This window comes from Calliphora vicina, chromosome 2 (genome assembly GCF_958450345.1).
Source record: "Calliphora vicina chromosome 2, idCalVici1.1, whole genome shotgun sequence".
Taxonomy (NCBI): Eukaryota; Metazoa; Arthropoda; class Insecta; order Diptera; family Calliphoridae; genus Calliphora; species Calliphora vicina.
The window spans coordinates 97,636,435-97,655,045 of record NC_088781.1 but is presented as its reverse complement, the minus strand read 5'-3'; the positions used below and the strand labels follow the sequence as shown (position 1 = coordinate 97,655,045).

The following is an 18,611-nucleotide window of genomic DNA, read 5'->3' as shown; positions in this document are numbered from 1 at the left end:
AATGATGACAATCAATAAAACACAATTGTTATATTTTGGCATTTTAAATTTTTTAGCCTTTCTCTGTTTTCGTTTTATTATAATTTCTTTCTATCGTTGAAGTTTATCTTGCATTTGACACTTAATTACTGGAAATATTCCAATAAGAACAGAAGGGCCCATTTAAAAAAAGTCAATAAAGTTTTCGATTTCGGAAAAAAATATTAAAATTTTTTTATATTTTTTCGAAAGATTGAAGAAAGAGCTAAGAACAATAGGTAATACATTTCATCCCGATCGGAAGAAATCGATTTCAAAAGTTGCTTCACTTGATATGAAATGCCCCATTTGTCTATATAAACTTTTATATGCATATATTTTAGCATACACTAGAAAAAATGCAAGTGTACCAAATTGCAGGCTATTTTATTTCTGTTTTGTGTACATATTAAGTTTGAGCATACTGTTGCAATAAAATATTTTTGATCAATCTATTATCGACTATTTGACCATTTTTTAGTTAATCGACGTTTCTAATTGTTCAGCAAAATAGAAATATAGAACCCTACAAATCACTACAAATTGTAGCGCCAACTGGTGATGAATGCCGAAACTAAAATTTGACACATACAAGAAGAGTTCATTTCTACTACTATATTTTACAACTCGCGTCAGTGAATAAAGAATTTTTTTCTGTGCTACTGAAAAAAAATTTTCCAATTCGAAAATTTTGTGAAATCGTGCTTTGTAAAAAAGTATTTTAAAAAACGTGTGTTATATATGCGAACTCCTGAAAAATCAATAATCATTGTTAAATAAAAATTAAATACGCAATTGAATTGCAAGGAAGGAAAAACGATTTTCTCTGAAAGTTCCCAAATCAATGGTCTGATAAAAGTCCACATAAGGAAAAGTAAAATAAAAAACGAAAAGAAACCCTATTATACATTTTCTTTCTGCGTTCAATTTGTAACACACATACAAAAATTCGAAATAAATCGAAAAATTAACAAAGAAAATGTTAGAAAAACAATAAATATTGGTGAGTAATTTAAATGGTGACAAAACTGTAAAATAAAGTTATTTATGTTGAATATTGATAAAATAAATAGAACTAGAAAACATTTTAGACCTTAATTATTTCGTTTTTTTTTTCATTTCATCACTGCTGCCACAGTGATACCCCATTGCCCCTTCGCTATGTGGCAGAAAAAATAATAAGTCTCAGTTATTTTTTTTCTTTCTTTACTTTGAAGGGAGAATCAAAAGACTTGATCCCTGTAACAAGTGCATTGCTAGTAAACACTTGAATGTTTTATCGATAATTGTAGCATTTTTAATATACATATGTTCTATGTATGTACCTATAAGCACGCCAATTTGTTTTGTGTTTCTCATATAGAATAATTTTGTATTTAATAACATTTATTTAATAAAGTAAAATTCATTTTTTTATTGGATATTTTTTTTTTACTTGTCTACGGCAATTAAAACACATGTACATACATACATACATAAGTGTGTATATGCAGTATTACAAGATTTATTTTACTTTCTACCCATCCAACGTATGTACATTATATACATATGTATGTCAACTAAAATGCAAATCAACGTAACAACAAAAAAACCAAACTCAAATTTTTGATTGATAATAATGAATATTTTAATAAATAATACAAAAAAATAAATAAATTCTTTGTGCGGAAATCTGTTTTTCATTTTGATTAAAGATCTAATATGATAAATTCATTTTATTATCACTAATACTCTTCAGTTTGGAATGGTTTTATTCCAATCTCTTAAAATCATTGAAATAATGTTACGTTGTTTTGTATTTTAGGTGACGATATGTACATTGTACTTAGTGTGTATGTATATTTATCATTACAATAAGTCAAAATACCGTTACACAAATAATAGAAATTAGCATAACCACACTTATAGAGGTGAGTATTTCCATGATAAAACCTAATAGATTGCATAGATCATATCTAGCTATATTCCTATTTTCGCCTGAGACCCAGTGCAAGATTCCAGTTTTGATCCGTCAGAAATAACTCCGAAATCTAAAATCGTTACCCCGTGCTCTAATGCTAACCTTAACTTTTAAAATCTTGAGACCTTAATTTTAAGTTTCAAAATATAAAAATAATACTTTTATTTTGCACAACACTGTATCTAAACATTTTGTTAATAATTTTTGTAAACTTTCTCATTCATTTAATTTTTCATATACATATAATAACTAAAAAAACATCGACTATCTCTGTAAAACAATGTTCATAAAATAAACGACACATACAAATCATACAGTCCCACTTTCATAATGTCTGGTTAACGATTCTCTTTCTATTTAAAACAACAGTATTAACTCTATCGGCATATCATTAGAATACCAAAAACCAAACATTAATTAGTGTTTTCAATTTTAAAACAGTGTTTTCTTTTGGATTTATGTCAACCATGGTTGGCGAACGAATAACGGTATCGTTTGCTAAAAATTTCAAAACTTCCCAAGCAGAAAAAAGTCGTTGCAATATTGGTCAATATCGTCACAGTATAATGTTGTATCAAATTAGCAATATATTTATAATATTGAAATGATAACACCAAATAACCATATTCCGGATCACATGCTAATTTAAGACGAATATTCTTATTTTGATTTCGAATGTTGCTGACTGCCTTACATTTTCCTCTTAGTACTTCGTATTTATGAAACCTCTGATATTCGACAAAACAAAATAAACGAACGTTTGCTTAGTTTTGTGTATGTCCGTCTGTTTTTATTTTTGTGCCTTGTTTTCGCTGTTAGTTTGTAGTCTTGTTATTATTTTGTTTTGTTTTCGCCATTGTGGAGTACTTTTTTACATCTGCTTGTTTTGTATTTGTCATTAAAAACACAACTTCGAAATATTTTTTTTAGCAGTAGACCAACACTTTGCTTCTTTCCGGAGCTAAAATCCAAGAAAGTGGAATTTTGGAACATATAATACTAATCGCGCTTCAAATCCTAACGGAGACAGCTTTTTAAATATCATTTCAGGGACAGACTGACACATTAGTCTTTCAAAACATATAATAATATTTTCAAACATGGTCATGTGTTATTCTGCACTTGTTTTTCAGACTATTTACCGGAATTATGGTTTGTGTGATTGACAAACAGAAAATTAATGATTGCATATTTTTGTTTGTATTTATGAGTAAATGACTGGCTGACCAATAGTTAAATAAATAACACAAATAGGTATACTGTACAAAAACAAAAGTATTGTATGTTTGTAAACACTGCGCATTATACAAAAATCATATCGTTGCAATATTATTTTATCATATTTTAATTAAAAATGTATGAATATTAACCATATGATATTCAAAAACCATGTAAATTGTGGGAATTGGTACGTGGGCTTTTCTTTAAGCATAATATTGTTAGAATTTATTATGGCGCTGATTTGCTGCTGTCAATGAATGAATTTCAATTCTGATTCTTTCTCATCTCTAGTACTGTATTTAAACATTGATTTTGTTTCTTTCTTTTGTCGTTATTGTGTAAAAACCTGAACAAACATACACACGGTATGTAGTGTATTTTCGTTTGTATATTTTTCTCTTTAAAATTGTTCGCATCATGGTTTTGGTTAATTACTGCGTACACGTCAACGCTAAATGTTTGTGTGTTTTTATATACAGTACGGAGTAAAATTGTGTTTAACAACACAAAGTGTATGAGGTTTCATGATTCATGAGTCTATCATCTGAAAAGTTTTATATTTCTTTCTTTCCTTCAATACAGCTTTTTCTTAAATTTCTGCTGCATGCAACATAAAGCGATTTACTTTTTGCTTTCTATGTGTGCTGTTTATATCATCAAAATTGTACTTATAAACCGAATTTAATAAACACCACCGTTTGTAATACATCGAAATAGTGGTCGCAGACCCACAAAATTATATATTATCTCTGGTTCATTATAAAATTCTAACGATCGGTCCCTCTATCCGTCTCTCTGTTGAAGTTACGATAGGTTCTAGAGGGAAGGACAGAGGAGGATGAAATTTTCACCAATTATTCTCTGTTGAAATGATTGAAACTGAATGAGACTCAGAAAATCGAATAGTTATTTGCTAAAATCTAACTTATGTGTGGAAAAAGTGTTGGATCAAAATATATAAAGTGCATTTGATTGGAGCTTAATTTGAGGATAGTGCGTAGATATTGATTTGATGACTGTGATAAGTATCTTTCCGGTGAATATGTCATTCTCTCATAAACTTATCCTACTTGTTTTGACTATTGTTGGAATCACTTATGATATTAGTGTTTGAGTATTGGACAGTAGTGGTTAGTAGATATTCACCCTTTTGATGACATTGTTTTTCATATAGGTCCCTCTATTGTTTATATCCCTGAAGTTGGTACAACAAGATTTTCCAAAAAACCGAAGAATTTAAAAACCGCGGTTTCGGTTTTAAAAAATTGAAAACCGATCGGTTTCGATTTTTTTCGGTTTTGTGATAATTATTAAATATTAAGTGTTATAGAAACAAAATCAGTTGATAATACTTGAAATGCTTTACAAATTAAAATTCTAGCTTGACGGGTAGGTATTCAAGAGGATAAAGGAAAATTGGTACTTTTTTAACATATTAAATTAGATAGCTAATATAGATTAAAATAATGAGTAATTTTTCGTTCTTCAAAATGGTACTTTTTGAATTTTCTATAATATTGAACACAGAATCAGGAAATTTCTTTGATTTAAAACTTGATGGGGTTCAAGTGTGGAAAATTGGTACTTTTTCTTCTAATTGTACTTTTTATTATATTAAATTATTTTACTTATTGTATCTTCATAATACTTGGCTGATATGTTTCTTAGTAAAGAAATAATGAATATTGAGTTAACAAAAACTATAGTATTTTTTCTATTCAGTATAGAGTGTCCAAAAAACCGGCAAATTTGAAAAACCGGTTTCCGGTTTAACCGAAAAAGTGTGTTTTTGAAAAAACCGGTTTTGATTATTGCCTTTTAAAAAAACCGATTAAACGGTTTCGGTTTTTATCTTCAAAAAAACCGGTTAACAGGTTTATATTAAATTTTTATTTAATATGAAAAAGGTCTCCTTAAATTTATTTTTATTTGTGGACGCTAATAGGAAATGTGTTAAGAATTGTGTACTAAATCTTTTACGAAATATTGTCAAATGCTATAATTTTCTATAAAATAAATCACTATTTTTAAAAATGGTATCAAAGTTTTTCATATTTATGATTGAATGAGCTTTAGAAAATATATTTAATTAAAACCGGTTAACCGTCTTATAAAAACCGGTTTGTCAAAAAACCGAAAGGTTAAAAAAACCGAAACCGGTGGAGTTTACAAAGATGAAAAAACCGGTTGACCGGTTTTCGGTTTCGGTTTCGGTTTTGGATACTCTAATTCAGTACCTTATTCATAAACAATTTTTTAATTTATCAAAGGTTTATACATGATAAAAATATAGAAGGTAGTTTCAATCAACATTTTTTTTTCAAATAAGGTTTTTTGAAGTTTCCTTATTTTGTGAGCATTATAAAAAGCGTTGCCACATTCCTAAAAATGATTTTTATTTTAGAGAAATTTTTTACAAAAAATTTGTAATTTATAATTTAGTATTTAAATAAAAATGTAGTAAGTATGTTGTGTTGGAAGTTAATGGATCAATTCCTAACATTCGCTTACTTATAATTAAAACACGTTGACTATTTTTATAGGTATATTAAGTAAGAATTTTTTTCATTTTTTTATTACTATGAACATATTTTGTATCTTTTAAATGGCGGTTTAAAAACCGAATTCGAAAATATGTTCTCCCAAGATAAAACCTTTTAAAAATTTTTTTATCCAAAATTACATTAGTATATAATTTGGGCTACCTTCAAAGAATTTTCATTAAATTTTAAAAAAAATTGAATTTAAACGTTCCAAAAGGCTTAAAAAACTGGTGTTTGGTTTGTATAATCCACAATAAATTTGTAAGACCCATTTTTGAAATAATGTAACCGGCAAAATTTTCCAAACCGTCAAATTCTATATCATTTAATTTATTAATACTGTCCAAAAACTGCTCAGTTTATTGATATTCTATAATCTATAAGTATAAAATACGATCAAAAGTTATTTGCCTCAATTTGTTCTTAATCATCTATTGGTATTTGATTAATTGGGGTAAAAATTTTTCAAATTAATGAAAATTATGTATTAATTTTTTCACAAACTTCAAAGAATATATGGGAACATTTTTAATTAATATGGTATTACTATTTTAACGAAAACGTCAAAATCCTTAAGCATGTCAGACGTAGAATTTTAAAAAATAAAGAGAGAATGAAACTACCTTCTATTTTTCTACTATGGGTTTATATATCAAATTTTGTATGGAAATGAATATGGGGGTAAGTCTTAAGGCTTCATTAGTCTTTACTTTCCGTAGCTGTTGCGTTCTGTTCCGTTCTGGATTTTACTTATGGCAGTTCGTTGTTCTCTGAAAAAATATATAATTTTTCTTTTGATTTAACACATAATTACTCTTTAAAACACATTAACTTACCTGGCATTCCCATTTCCTTTGATATTTTCGACCAGACGGCTCGTTTTTTCCAAATTTCTATTAAATTTCACAAAATCAATAAATAATTTTTTACTTTATTTGAAAAGCCGCTGTCACTTACAATTACGTAGACAATTTTTGTTTTTAACAGGTTCGTCCGGAACAGAATGGAACAGCACAGAAAAACTAACTACTTATACATGTTTTTCATGTACAAAAGAGAAACAGCTGATTCGGAACGTAACTGAAAGTAAAGACTAATTCTGCCTTTACAAAAATAATAAGTTACAAAAATAAATAAACAGTCATATAAAGTTTAATTTTCAGGAAATACTCGTGTGATCAATATTTTTAAATAAGTTTGTGTCATTCTATATTAACAGGTTTCCTTGCCTAGCCTGCGGAAGGTAGCCTGAATCAATTATTGTAATACAATTTAACAAATTTAAAGAGATCTTAAGACATTTTTACATCGATTTGTTTGTAGAGAACTTGTGTGAATCATTGGATGAACAAGTTTGTTTTTCATTTCTAAATTTTTAATTTTTCTACTGAAAATAGATAAAAAGTAAAAACCGAAGAATAATTGTCGGTTTCGGCCTCGAAAAACCGCGGTTTCTGTTAAAACCGAACACGAAACTCTAGTATCAACTAATAGACACTCAGTGACTAATACAAAATAATATAAATCATGATTTATATTCTTTGTTTGTAGGTTGTACTAAGTACCTTGCATTCTCTTTTATTTGGTTGATTTTTCTGTTACACGTATATTTCTTTTCCTAGTGGACACTAGTTTTTCTAATCAAGTTGCTAATCAACTGATATCAATTAGAGAATCATTTTCTTAATTAATGCGAATAATGTTTTAAAATAGAATATGTTGAAGTTTAAGTTTTGAAATATATAATTAACCAAATCGGGTGAACCAGATAAATGTTTTTATACAAAATTCTCAAAAAATAGTGCCCGTACGTTGGTGGTGTGTATATAATATTCGACACAGACGAATATAACACTCGCACTTGTTTTATTTAAAAAAACACGACTGGATTCGACTTTATTTAAACTAATTTTGGAGCAGTATGCTTAGTTAAGCATACTTTCCAGAATATATTTTATAAAGCTCCGTTAAGCATAGTTTCCCAGAATTTTAATAAAATTTTAAAAGACCATGCTTCATTTTGTAAAAAGATATGACAAACCTTTGAATAAATTTATAAATTTCTTGGTTAGAATTAGGGTTTTTATCCCGGGAATTCCCGGTACAAATTTCCCTGGAATTTTGCCAATTTTTCACTACCCGATTCCCGGGATTTTTAGCCGGGATTCCCGGGAATTAAAAACTGACGAAACTGCAAAGAAAACAAGTTAGAACTCTATTTTTTTTTTTAATAAAAAGGGAAAAGTTTTTTTTACAGTTTTTCGTTTATACCTCGGCAATAATAGACCGCTTATTATTATTATTTATTTGGGGTTTTTCGAATGAACATTTAAAAAAGCATATGGAAAACTGCACGATCTAGAAATAAAGGTGAATAATCTTCAATGCCAAGATGGACCAGTGCGAATTATTCTAGAAAACACTAGTAGAACAAAGGCCCCTACTTTGAATCCAATAATTTGTAAATTTTCTAGATCAACATAAATTTTATCTCTTAACTATTCTGTTAAATGTATTGAATTTCGTAATAATTTTTTTTCAATTCATTTTGAAAATTATTAAAAGCTGAATGAATAAAAAACATTTAACTCAATTTGTAGTAGATTTGAATCAACAATAATTTAATCATTCAAAGTTTGAAAAAATTCTGTTATTAGTTAACTTCAAAATTTAATTACGGATTAAGATTTTAGTGAATTAAGCTCAAATTGAATTAATTAATTAATACGAAGCGCTATATACATATAATGATTATAAAACTAAGTTTTTATATGAAATTTTGTTATAATATTCATAGTATTATTATGTATTTCGGGAATAGCCGGGTACCCGGGAATGTAGAGAAAAATTTTACCGATTCCCGGGAATCAAAAAATGTCGGGAAATTAAAAACCCTAGTTAGAATTCATAAAAGATACCCAAAAAGTGTATGTTATCCTGGCCCTAGTTAACAACAACTTAAGCGTAATCTGACAACTTAAGCAATAATCCTGAAGGGAATATACACGGTAAATATTGTTTATAGCAATAACAAAAATAATCCTTTGATTAATTCTTATCTTATTTTGGGCCAAATACCCAAACTTTTATATAAATAAAATATAGATTCTTCAATTTTAAAGGTAAAACAAATACGTTATCGCTGTTAATTCTTTAACAATACAATAAATCAACACAATAGATTTTTCACTAAATTGTTAATATCTCCAAATAGGATTTCTAGTCTTAAGATGTAATGATAAAATTGAATCGATATTTCTATTGATTTAAATCTTTTGTTCCCCACTGTATATACTTACATACACAGTAGTATATAATTTTTGTCGTTATAATTATAAGTTTGTGTATACAAATGTACGTATGTATATTTATGTATGTATGTATGTGTGTATTAAATATTTCTTTGGACGTTTGTTGATTCGAAAGTCAATAATTGTTATTTTGAGTGTTGTTATTTTTAATGTCGTTGGACGTTTGTTAAAATACATGTTTGTACGTGTATGTACGACTTAATATGTAGTACATATTCACACCAATTTTTTCAACAATTTTCTTATGAAAACATTTTTAAGTTCAAAAAAAAGTTTAATTTTTATTGTGTAAAATAAAAAAAAACTAGACTAAATTAAACAGCTATAACTTTTAGGAAATTAAACACTACAACACCTAAATAACTTACAAACATGATTGATACATCAATATATCGTGAATTCTCTCGGCTCGGTTGCTATTTAACATCTAGAAAATCGAAAACGATTACCTCGTTTTGTTGTGTTTTTACTAAGTCATGTAAATAGATAATATAAAAAGCAGATAAATCTTAAATTCTTAAGTATGTACATATGTATGTTCTCCAAATGTATTTTCTTTTTTTTGAAAATCTTATTCACTAACAAAATAGAGAGAGCTACTTATTTTCTTCTTAACCAAGGGAAATTTATTTACAAATAGTTTCAATTCTTCAACAATTATAACTCTACAAAAAACAACATGGATTTTGTTTTTGTAACCATATTTCTTAGCTGTTAAGCAGCTGACTGCAAAAATTTAAAACGGGGCTGAAATTAAATAAAGACGTTAAATTTGCTTTCAGGGAGTACAGCAAATCATTTTATTTATATTTTTATGTATATACCTATGCATCTTTATTGTTTTATACGATCACTTATTTACTTTTCCACTGTTTTAATTTTTTCTTAAATGAAACAAAAACGTCATATTTAAATGTAAAAAACTTTGACAGATAGAAGTGAGAAAACAATTCGAACAAAAAATAGTCTACTGGCTTTTTAACTTCACCAGTAATGAATTCGCCTTGGTCTTAACAAATATGTAAAACATAGACAAGGAAAATGATGTTGCTTGCTATAAAAATAGGCCCTCAAATGGTTGAGATATAAGCAAAAAACCAGGACTACCTCGCCAATTGTTTAAATATAACTGGATTACTAAGTCATAATATAGACAATATAAATAAGTAATGATAGACATTTAAAAGGCCTTTCCAACGTCGTACATATCGCCATAGTAATTCGGACTTGTACCGGTCCGAATGTAATTAATTTGATTGAATTTAACGAAAATTACAAAGTTTAAATTCTATTTTAGCAATAAATAGTAACTATTACCAACAATAAATAGTAACACACATGAACATAATATATATATTTTCTTTATTTCAGATCAACAAAAAACTCGATTTGATTTGAAAGTCATAAGACTTACATTATACCGGCATAAACTAAAAAAATACGGTAAGTATTTTCTTATTTAAAAATTGTATTTAATGTTTTATTTTGTGAACATAAAAAATTTTACTAACGCCATAATAGTATCAAAGCTCTATACAATCTATAAGTTACTTGCTGAACCCGGTCCGCGTTGCTGGCCTTTAGAAAACATCTGTTTTATATTGCATCTCGATCTCGATTTTAATATACAGTGTCGGAAAAAGTCGGTAATCCAACCTTCAATGTTAATACATGTGGTGGCTGGTTCCAATGAATTCAAAAATTCAGTAGGACAATTGACGACTTGTTCTTCGTTCATTACTGTTTCAATCGATTTGTATTTTATTGTTTCGCCAGACACTTTCAATTGTATTTGGTCATCGAGTTTATTAACATCATAATTTTTTGATTAAAAGTAGATTTCATATGGAAATTTCTTATTCATGCACTAATATGCAAGAGTAAACAAAATTGTTTATCACATACCGAAAAATCTGACTATACACTGTTACCCGCTGGGCTATTCTGAAGATTCCCTGAAAATTTCATAGAAATCGGTCCAGCGGTTTTTTATATATATAGATGGCATTAGCTGTATAATGTAAAAAATTGATTTTTACACGCCCCTCCGCCCACAGACCGAAAATCAAAAATCTGACTTTAGAGTGTTACCCGCTAGGCTATTCTGAAGATTCCCTGAAAATTTCATTAAAATCGGTACAGCCGTTTTTGAGTTCATTGGGAACATACATCCATTTTTATATATATAGATGTAAAATATTGGTATGAGAAAATTCGAAAATCTTCTTTACGAAAGCACCGTATGGACCTAATGTTGTATTTTAGGTATCTAAAACCATATTCAGAAAATTTCCTTTCCAATGATACCAGTTTGGAGCTAATCGGTTGGAAGGTTTTAGAGTCTATAACGGACATAGGTAGAAACATTTTTTGTATTTTATATATATAGATAGATAGATTTGCATAGCCATAAATTATTCGGTACTCCCATAAATGTATATCAAGCTCTTTTAAATTTTTTAAGGGAATATAGCTTACCATTATTTTACATTGTTTCGTGAACTCTGTATTTTGAACTCAAATATAAAAAAATTTAGTCGCGAATAAATCAATTGATATATAATCAATAAATAATTATATTTGTTTTTTGAATACAAATAAAAAATGCAATAAAAATTTAATATAAAGAGATAAACTGACTTTATTTCTATTTTTGGTTATATACACATCTGCTCAAAATAATAGATACACCAAAATTTATTTTTTAAAAACGAAAAAAAATAATGGTATATTGTAAAATTATAAAAAAAATTCAGTCGATTTTTATTTATAGTTAAAAGGAGAGTAAAAAACAAAAACAAAATATTTCATAATTAATAATAAATATTATAAAGTAAATTAAATTTCTTAAATTTCGAAAAATTTGGTGCTCATAATAATAGATACATTTTTAAAAATTCTTATTAAACAAAAGCTAATAAATTTTATCTTAAAAAAATTAGTTTATTATTAAAGTAAAGCTAGTATCCAGTATATCCACCTTTGTTTTGTAAAACTTTCTCCACTCTTCTGGGCATACTGGATATCAAGTTCTGACACTTCTCCAATGGAATCTCGTACCATATTTTTTGCGTTTTCTCCCATAAATCGTCTTTATTTTTGAAAACTTCCTTCGAAAGCCTTATCTTTAATTCACTCCACAAGTTTTCTATTGGGTTTAAATCAGGGGATTGGCTGGGCCAGCTTAAAACAGGTACGTTATTCTCCAAGAACCAGTTTTTAACTAATCTTGAACTATGTTTTGGGTCGTTGTCCTGCTGGAATGTCCATATTAATGGCATATTTTCCGATGCATATGGAAGCATTACGTTTTCCAATATGTCTCTATACCCACTAGCATTCATGGTATCTTCTATTCGGAATATCGGACCAACACCATTCCATGAAAAGCAACCCCAAACCATTATGTTTCCCCCGCCATGTTTTACCGTCTTTTTTGTAAATTTAACGTGGAATTCTTTTCCTTTTGGTCGGCGTACATTTCTTTGGCAGTCGTTTCCAAACAAATTTATTTTTGTTTCGTCGCTCCATAAAATATTTCTCCATTTTTTTTCGCCTTCACACCCGGACCATTGTAAGTGCTCTTTAGCAAATTCTAATCTTGTCTTGATATTTTTTTGGCGCATTAGTGGCACTTTTCTGGCAATTCTTCCCGGCAATTTAGCTTGTAAAAGACGACGACGAACTGTTTGTGGACTGATTTCGTTACATAGCTCCGCAGAAATAGCTTTCGATGATATGAAAGGGTCTTTTTTAACCATAAGGACGATCCGCCTATCTGTTTCTGGACTGGTTTTCTTTGGTCTACCGCGAGTTTCTCTTTTTTGTTTTTTAGATAAAGCATTTTGGACAAAATGTAAAGATCTTCCTATGCTCTTTGCTATTTCCCGTAATGATTTTCCTTGATTTCTCATCGTTTGAACAATTTTTTTCTCATCTTCGGTACAATGATGATTTCGTCCCATTTTCTTCAAAAGAGTCCTATTTTTTATAAAATTGTTGCTAAAATTTAAATTATACTTACTGTTTCACGTAAATAGGAACAAAAAATTGCACAACAAAAAAATTGTATATAAACAAATTACAAATTACTGATGTGTATCTATTTTTATGAGCAAATAATTTTTTGTAATTCAAATAAATTCGTTTTTAAAAATCAACATGAAAGCAAATAGTTGCCAGATTTTTGACTGACATGACATTGCCAGATAGAAATTTTAATAATATGATGTATTCTTAACGCTTGCGAGGAAATTTTCAATGTTACCGCCATTTAAATTTTTTCCAATTAGGTGTATCTATTATTTTGAGCAGATGTGTATGTACAAACCTGACACCATTTGTCATTTGTATTGAAATGGCTTCAATTTCTATTAGATTTTGTTATACCTTCGTTAGATTCCAATTAATTCTGTTTATTCGCAAAAAATAATTTAATTTTTTTAATTTTGAATTGGCAATGTTTTGCTTATTAAATCAAAAATTAAGTAAAAATATTAATTAAAACTTGAAGAACACCCAATAATCAGCCTTATCATGTAAGGCGTAGTCGTTTCATTAATCTAGTAAGAAACAGTCGTTGTCGTAAAACGCCTACGTCTTATATGATAAGGCTGAATATTATACAAAATTCAATTCCACGTAAGGTGGTTTTATTCCAAAAATTTTCGTTTTATTCCATGTGAAAATACTAATAATAATTCCAATTTCGATCGGAATAGAATTCTGTGACTATGAACATCCACGAGTTTTCGGAATAATTTGAATAAATTATAATATAAACGTTATAAATATAAATTATAAATAATCGTTACCACTTAGAGCTAGTTTCTGGGATAAAGATAATCTACATTCTTCATTTAAACCTAAATTAAACTAAAAATTGTGTTTCTCACTTATTGTTTATTTACTTTATAATCTCGGTTTAACTGAGCATCGTTGGTGAGTTAAACCATTGCACGGTGGTCAATTCCGGCCAAAAATTTATAACTTCTTTATTTCTTCATAAAAATGTTTGAAATTTGGTATTTGTATTAAAAATAACATAATCAACCGATCGATAAATATTTCGATGTTCAAGTACAGGGTTTGGTCAAAAAAGCATGGACGTTCTAAAAGTATCAAAAAATTTCATATAAGCGGCTGAAATTTATTCCAAAAATAAAGAATAAAATATGTGATCAAAAAAAATCGGTCATTCAAATTTCGGATTACATATAAGGGATTATGGACGTTTTAAAAGCATCGAAAAAATTAGGTTATTCATGTAAATTCCTGAAATTTAGTCCAAAAATGAAGAATAGCATAAGTGATTGAAAAAAATGGTCGTACAAATTTCGGAATACATATACAGGGTTTGGCCAAACAAACGTGGACGTTTTGAAATTATCGAAAAAGTTAGGTTATTCATATAAAATTTGAAATTTGGTGTACATTTAAAAAAAACACAATTGATCCATCAGTTTATAATTAAAAATAACATAAATGATCCATTGAAAAAATTTCGACATACAAATACATAGTTTGGCCAATTCAGCATAGACGTAAATAACTCTCAAACTTACATCATTTTTGAAATTGACCAAAAAAATACAAAAAAAATTTCTAAAATATGTAGGCACTGAAATCGTTCTGGTTATTAGAATGGCAAATAATTGCAGCTGAAATTTATAGTACTTACTCTTGATACTTTACAGCCATGGTAGGCGTTCATATTGTTCAGGTTTCGATGATTTTCGTCAAACAACCCGAATGTGAACAAAAGAGCGTAAAAATACACACAATTCATTCAGTTTCTTGATGTTGTTGTGGATATTTTATTTTTACCCAAAAGAGCACACAAATTAAATGCCTCTTTTTGCCTAACAATGCTTTACAGTATTAGATGTAATTTACACTTAACCTCTAATAGCCCCTTTAAATTTTTGTTCTGGCCTTTCAAACTTTTTTTTAATTTAGTTTTTATAGATTTTAAACTAGTTCCAAATCATTTCAATTTTATATAAAAATAACATGCAAAAACTCATTAAAAACTACGTAGAATGTTTAACTGCTAACTGTTTTATAAAAGCATGTGCTAATTTGCCAAAAGAACTTTAAAGAAAAAAGCACAGGCTACTTCAATTCAAAAGTAAAAAAATCACATTTTCTAATATTAATTTTACAGCTCTATAAATAACCATATAGTTACTTTATAGCCAAAATAATTATGATACTGTATATTCTGAAGTGTTAAAGGTATTTATAGACGGCAATACTGAGTATTAATATTTGTCAGATACTCAAGTATCATAATATAATTTCATCGTCTAGAAAAAATTTGTATTAGATTTTCAAAAACTACGAATGATTTTTTTGATTTACGGTCGGTATTCAATATTTGTTTAAAACAATTCAAATACTTTTTATTTTCATATGTATCGGGTATGTATTTATAAATACAAACAAAAATGTCAAAAAATATAAAATAAAAATAAAGTTTGCAGAAAAATATCTATCAACAAAGAAATAAAATATTTGTAATACTATTGTGTAAACAATAAATGTTTTTTCGAAACGATTTTTTGAAGTACCGAATGATTTCAATAATATTTTAAATTTGAAAAGTGTTAATACTCAGTATTGCCGTCTATAAATACTTTAAGAAACATTTACCATCAAAATTTTATAAAAATTAAAAAAAAACAAAAATTATAAAAACTAAAATACTAATTTTGTATTCCCGAATAAACTTTTAACCAAAAAAAAAAAACATTTTTGGCCGGAATTTACCACCGTGCTTTGGTATAAAATACCAAAACAGAAACAGATGAAACATAAAATATACAATTCTCTTTCTCTTTCTCAAAGCTCTTTCTTTTGATTTGCTTTATTATCATAAATATAATTTTTAGTATACATTTTATATACTTTAATGTCACTTTTTCTTTTACAAAAAAAGTTATGTACGCGGTTGCTTCTTATAAAATTTTAAGTACTGCCATATTTATATGAAACATTTTTGGGAATACACATGTGCATTCCTGCTTACAAAATTAATCCATTAGTGAGAAACACAATCATTGTTTAAATCCCGGCAACATATGTTTCAGGTTTAATATAACAGCATGTTAAGCTGATTTTAACTGACAAATAAGAAACTAGCTCTAATTATTTTGAATTTGAATTTTTTATATATTTTTGTTTAAAAAGCTTAATTTAATATTTTTAACGCCTTATGAGCTAATTTTAAATAATGAAAACATTAGATCAGATATGTTATTTATAATGTTATTTCAAAAAAGCAAACAAATATGTTAATATCTAATAAATTGTACCATTTGACAATATTTCGTAAAATTATAAAATAATAAATAGATCCTTAAAATTCAAAAATGTAAAATTTCCGAGAATTGTGTACTAACATATTTCTTAGTAGCGTCCACAAAATTGATATAGAATTGCAAAACAATAAGGATTACATTTTAATATTAGTACTTAAAGGTAAATATAAACACATTATGTAAATTAGACATCAAAGTTATGGTTTTAATGACAGGAATGAAATTGCATGTGGAATGAAATTTCATATTTATTGCAATTATTTATTTCATTTTTTTGGACACTAAATACAATGTAGTCAAAACATTTTGAACATCAACTGCTTTGCTACATTAGATTAAACTTTAAGCAACATAAACACTCCGTCATATTCATAAACCATTTTAAAATTTAATGCTTTATAGAACAAAATTTGTTTTATAAAAATTGATTATGAAACAGACAATGACATTTTATCTGAGAAATAGTAAATAATTAACCTGCTGTTAACACTAGCATAGGTTTGATAATTTTAATAAAAAAAATTATATTTTAGCTTAAAGTTTTAGAATTTCTAGGTTCATAATGAGCTATGTTTATTTATACATTCGAAATTTATATTTATTCCTACTGTTCTGCAGAGCCAGTGAGGTGAAATCTGTTAAAATTGTATATAATTTTGGACAGAAAACTTTTAATTTTGTGTTTTATTAAATGATTTGTGCTATTTGAATATGATATTAAATGTCTTTCAAAAGAACTGCAACTTGAATACATTTAAAAAAAAGTTATGATTTTTTATATTATTGATATTTTGTTTCTTTCATAAATCTAAAATTCGAAATTTATCCAAGAAATACATAAAATTAATGTTCCACACTCAGTTGCAATTCACATTTGAGAATAACGTTTTTAAATAAGTTAAGAATAAAGGTATTTTTGAAAATTAATTCCCCTGATTGTTGACTATTTTCAAATCATTATCAAGGAGTTTGATTTTAACTCATTCTCAATTTGATATCAGAAGTTTCTTGGGTATGTATATATATTAGCACAGAGTACCTAGGAATACCATACAGATAGGTTTGTCATACGAGCCACAGTGTAGGAAATGAAAAAAATTGGAAATAAATATGTATCTTCTAAACGGATAGTCCGATTTTCGTAAAATTCCCCATGACTCACTATGGTTCCAAATCAAAATCTTGTTGGACAAAATTATTTGGCGCTCTTTTTATAAAGAATTGGTGTCTCCGATTCCAAAAAAAAAAAATTTGAAAGATCAATATAAACTTTTTTTCAAGTTACAGTAGACTCTAGATATATAAAAATCATTAATAAAAAAAATTAATAAAATACATTTCATCAAATTAAAAAAAAAATTATTTCGGTGGGTGCTGGCGGCTACAATTTTTGTTTACAAATACATTCCCTAGAAGTTTCTTTAAATGATATATACAGTCATTGGACGGGCTTCGGCGGTCTTCTTTTTTGGCAAGCTATATAACTTTCTTAAAAAAAAAATATCAGTATATTTGAGACACAAGTTTAAAGGAAAATGGACAGGCCCATAAATAAAAGATATACACTTAATAAAAGTATGAATTTCTATATGGTAAAACAATTGAGATATATGTAATTTAGTAAAGTAAATTACTAAAAAAATTAACGAAAATATTATTCAAAATTGTTTGTAATTCTGGCGTTCTGTCGAGAAAACGAATTGTCAGCTTCCGAAAAAACTTTGTTTTTCCAAATTCTGAAGATACCGATTTTCATAATTTTGTCCACCTAGATTTTGATTTGGAACCACAGTGTGACTGGAGGAATTGTTTATATTTTGAATTTGAACTTTAAACACTAAGGGCCACAAAGTGGGTATAAATAGAATAGAACCACAGTGTGACTGGAGGAGTTGTTTATGTTTTGAATTTGAACTTTAAACACTAAAGGCCACAAAGTGGGTATAGAATTTACAAGAATAGACATACAAAGCATATATCCTTATAGTTTACGAGGTATTTGCTTTTGAAAATTTTTGGAATTAAAAAGTTATATTTTATTTTTATCTCCCGATATTTTTCAAATATATTTATTTAGTTAACAACAACTTTGTAAGTACATATTCACAAAGAAGAACTATTTCAAAAACAATACTGAGTGAAAAGTTATGTGCATTTAAATTAAAAAAAAATAAAAAAATATTTTTTGCGAATTGTTTCCAAATAAGTACTTACATTAATTTTGAGTTATACAGAA

At 27.5% G+C, this 18,611-nt stretch overlaps 1 protein-coding gene across 2 annotated transcripts in view; it reads left to right on the top strand.

Moving 5' to 3' along the window:
* Positions 1 to 630: 630 nt before the first annotated feature.
* The window catches only part of Ufd4 (ubiquitin fusion-degradation 4-like), a 40,194-nt gene continuing 22,213 nt past the window's right edge, over positions 631 to 18,611 (top strand). For both annotated transcript variants that reach the window (XM_065502623.1, XM_065502622.1), the window contains exons 1-2: positions 631 to 1,021; positions 10,425 to 10,496. The gene's annotated coding sequence lies outside the window, so the exon portion shown is untranslated. The remainder of the gene's footprint in view (positions 1,022 to 10,424; positions 10,497 to 18,611) is intronic.